Source organism: Peromyscus californicus, unplaced genomic scaffold (genome assembly GCF_007827085.1).
Source record: "Peromyscus californicus insignis strain IS unplaced genomic scaffold, ASM782708v3 Scaffold_16__1_contigs__length_79575227, whole genome shotgun sequence".
In the NCBI taxonomy this organism is placed as follows: domain Eukaryota; kingdom Metazoa; phylum Chordata; class Mammalia; order Rodentia; family Cricetidae; genus Peromyscus; species Peromyscus californicus.
In genome coordinates this window covers 10,344,986-10,349,463 of record NW_026294458.1, presented here as the reverse complement: position 1 = coordinate 10,349,463, position 4,478 = coordinate 10,344,986, and the positions used below count along the sequence as shown (strand labels likewise).

General features: G+C 44.5%; 1 pseudogene; it reads right to left on the bottom strand.

Annotated features, from left to right (window-relative positions):
• Positions 1 to 227: 227 nt before the first annotated feature.
• On the bottom strand, positions 228 to 1,900 carry LOC128111669 (L-lactate dehydrogenase A chain-like; annotated as a pseudogene).
• Between the last annotated feature and the right edge of the window lie 2,578 nt (positions 1,901 to 4,478).

Here is a 4,478-nt window from a genome sequence, read left to right as displayed (position 1 = left end):
CCCACTAGGTTTTATCTCTCTCTCTCCTTTTCACTGTTCAAAGTTTATTTGGTATTTTTGTTGGCATGATGCTTGGGGAGTTGGTTGCATCATTCATATTCAGAACTTACTTTTTACATAATATTGCAATGTGCACTACAGACACATAACACACACACACACACACACACACACACACACAATAACATCCTTTAGAATAGTTTTGCACAAGATATGCATAATGGATTTATACACTGGAGCCAGGGTATGATGAATTGGGAACTCGTTGGCCTGGGCATGTTTGGTGAGGGCCCACAGCACAGCGACACAACAGGTTCACAGGATAATTGAAGCCTGCACACAATTGGCAGTGTGTCTCAGGGACAGTGGGACTGTCACATCAACCAGGTTACCACTACAAAAGTACCACTTAACATCAGGATGGAGCTGTGGGAACTGAGGTTTTCTCCAGGCCACCTTAACACAACAGCATTAGCCACAGCTCAGATGAGGAGACAGAGTGTGTTCTCCATAGAAACCCAGCTACAGCCTGGACCATGGAGTTCTAGGACATCTGAGGACTTCAGAACTGCAGCTCTTGCTGAATTCCCCAGAGCGTATCTGCACTCTTTGTCAAGCGGGATTCCTCTTCAGGAGTCAGAGTTACCTTCACTACATCTGAGATTCCATTTTGTCCCAGGACACAAGGAGCACCGAGGAATCATTCTTGATCCCATAGAGACCACTTACCATGGTAAATATGGGATGAAACTACCTAAGATCCTTCATTATGCTCTGGGCCAAGTCTCCCACAGAGAGGCCAGTGGTCCAGGATGTGGAAACTTTCAGGTTGATCTCATCAAAGGTACTGTCAACCACCTTCTTGTAAACCTCTCTCCACTGCTCCTTGTCTGCATCAGTGTCCAGCTCTGGGTTCAGATTCTTCGGGGAGACGCCAGCAACATTCATGCCACTCCACATGGGCGCACTGGAGTCTCCATGCTCCCTTAGGCCCCAGCCATGACAGTTCAGCAGGTGAACACCCAGCCTTTCTCCCATCAGGTAACAGAACTAAGCTGAATCCAGACTGTAATCTGATAACTCAGTTTGGGGGAAAACCACTTGTTTTCTAAGTCACATAGATAAAGATAGGCACCAGGTTTGAAACGATAAGCAGCTTGCAGTTTGAACTGTACTTCTCAGCGTTGGGAAGGATGAACTGGTGGTAGATGTTCACGTTTCGCTGACCCAAATTGAGTCACAGCTCTCCTTGCTGACAGGTCCCCCGCTGTGATAATGACCAGCTGGGAGTTTGTAGTCACACTATAGCCTTTGCCAGAGACAATTTTTGGCGTTCTAAGGGAAAGGCTGCCATGCTGGAGATCCATCACCTTTCCCTTTGGGTTTGTCTTCTGTGACATCAACAAGAGCAAGCTTCTCTTGCGAAATCCTTCATTAAGATACGGATGGCACACCAGGCGGTGGTGGCGCACGCCTTTAATCCCAGGACTTGGGAGACAGAGGCAGGTGGATCTCTGTGAGTTCAAGGGTAGCCTGGTCTACAGAGCAAGTTCCAAGACAGCCAGGGCTACATAGTGAGACCCTGTCTTAAGAAACAAACAACAAAAACAAACAAACAAACTTCCCCCTAAAAAAACAAAGGATACTGATGGTACAAGCCATGCCAATCACCACCAATGACACTGCTCTTGTCTTGGGCAGTGCTGGATGCGAAGTGGCGTGGTCAGGGCTCAGTGACAGTGGCCCCAGCACTGGGTCTCCCTCTTAAAGCTTCACTTGTTTTGTTTTGAGACAGAGTCTTCCCATGTAGCTCAGATGGGCCTCAAACTCATGATCTTCCCACCTCGGTGTCTCTGATGCTGAGGTTACAGGTGTGGGATACCATCCACTCCTCCTCCATTCCTAAATACCCATTCTGGAAGAAAATTTGAGTATCTGAAACTACTGAGGAACACATTCAAACCATGTCCATACCCACTAATGTTAATAAATATATTAATGTAATTAGTGTGTGTCTTAGGGTCTCAATTGCTGTCAAGAGACACCATGACCATGGCAACTCTCATAAAGGAAAACATTTAATTGGGGCTGGCTTACAGTTCAGAGGTTTAGTTCATTGTCATCATGGTGGGACAAGCTGGCATGAAGGCAGACATGGTGCTGGAGACTGAGTTGAGATTCCTACATCTTGACTCACAGGCAACAGGAAGTGGTCTCTGACAATGGGCATGGCTTGAGTATATATGAGACCTCAAAGCCCGCCTCCACAGTGACACACTTCCTCCAACAGGACCACACCTACTCCAATATGGCCACACCTCCTAATAGTGCTGCTCCCTTTGGGGGCCATTTTCTTTCAAACCATCACAGTGTGTGTGTGTGTGTGTGTGTGTGTGTGTGTGTGTGTGTGTGTGTGTGTGTGAATATTCATAGTATATGTTTAGGATTTCCTACAAAATACAAGAGTAGTGACTTTTAGGGATTAATATTCTGTTTTTTCATAGTATTCTTTATATTGTTAGAATTTTCTATATAAGAGTTTAGTATAATTTACAAGTTAAATAAGCTATTTGTGGTCATTTGAGTTTCTGTAAAAGTGGTTTCTTGGAGAGAGGAGAGTTCTGAGGGGTCTTGGGGTTGGCCATCTTGTGGGTCCTAGAATGAAGCAGAAGTGGCTGTGGTTATCCCCATTCACTGACCTGTGAAAGAGCTGAGGCTGGCCAACAGTGTTTATTCCTGACTTCCCTTAGATGCCCCACAGCCCTGTTCCAAGTCCCATGTGTGTGCGCTGGGCTCAATATTATGTTCTGTCATGTGCCGGGAGTGGCTTCTTAGCTGGCTGGCTGCAATCAGTACCTTTAAATATCATTTCCACTTTCAAATCTTCCACGCTATTTCCAATAGACCCAGACATGCGAATCTTCGTTCATATGTTTGCTAACCGAGTTAGATTGTGAATGTCTTAGTGACGTCTATAGTCATGGTGATTTCAATTGTGAAGCAGGCCGGAAAGGCACCCTGTGGCATTAAGGAATGGGGGGAAATTCTACTGGCAATGGGAACATGAAATGTCAAACAGGTAAAGCCAGTCTAGTGTTCTGCTACCCTGACTTCTACACAGAGTAAAAAAAAAAAAAAAAATGCTCACAACCTCAATCTACAAGTTACACAGTAATTTGAACATGTGAGACATCACTCAAACATATCCGTAATGAGTTTAAGATACTATTTTTCTTTCTTTCTTTCTTTCTTTCTTTCTTTCTTTCTTTCTTTCTTTCTTTCTTTCTTTCTTTCTCTCTTTCTCTCTTCCTCTCTCTCCTTCTCTCTCTCTCTCTCTCTCTCTCTCTCTCTCTCTCTCTCTCTCTCTCTCTCTCTCTCTCTCTTCCTTTGAGTCAAGGTTTCTCTATGTAGCCCTGGCTGTCCTGGAACTCACTCAATAGACCAGGCTGGCCTCAAACTCAGATATCTGCCTGCCCCTGCCTCCCAAGTGCTGGGATTAAAGTTGTGGGCTACCACTGCCTGGCTATGCCAACACCACCCGGCTAAGATACTACTTTTCATCTATGATATTAGAAATAATCAAAAAGTTTTATGGCACAATCCTTTTGTGTTTGGTTTTGTTGTTGTTGTTTTGTTTTGTTTTTGTATTTTTGTTTTTCGAGACAGGGTTTCTCTGTGTAGCTTTGCGCCTTTCCTGGAACTCGCTCTGTAGACCAGGCTGGCCTCGAACTCACAGAGATCTGCCTGCCTCTGCCTCCCGAGTGCTGGGATTAAAGGTGTGCGCCACCACTGCCCGGTGGCACAATACTTTTAAAATGTTAAGGAGAGACAGAACATTGACTAATGGGAGATAGAATGATGTAATACTTTTAGAAAGCAGCTTGAGAGTGTCTGTCAAAATTTGAGCCGGGCAGTGGTGGTGAACACCTTTAATCCCAGTACTTGGGAGCCAGAAGCAGGCAGATCTCTGAGTTTGAGGTCAGCCTGGTCTGCAAAGTGAGTCCCAGGACAGGAGTGATACACAGAGAAACCTTGTCTCAAAAAACTAAAAAAAAGAAAGAAAGAAAGAAAGAAACCCATTTACTTTTGGCCAGCCAGTCATTGTTTATCAGACTAGCATGCTTACACATGCATGCAGTGAAATGCAGGTAAAGCTATCCATCATAAGATTAAAAAAATTGTTTTGAGATTTTATTCTATTTATTTTATGTTTATGAGTGTTTTGCCTGTATGTATATCGTGTGCACCACGTGTGTACAGTGTCCATGGAGGTCAGAAGAGGGTGTTGGCTCCCCTGGGACTGGAATTACAGATGGTTGATAGTTACCATATGGGCGGTGGGAATTGAACCTGGGTCCTCTAGAATAGCAGTCAGTACTCTTAACTGCTGTACCAGTTTTCCTGCCCCATCAGAGATTTTTAAAAAAACAATTATTATTATTATGATGTGTGTATGCATGATGTGTGTGTGTGTGTGT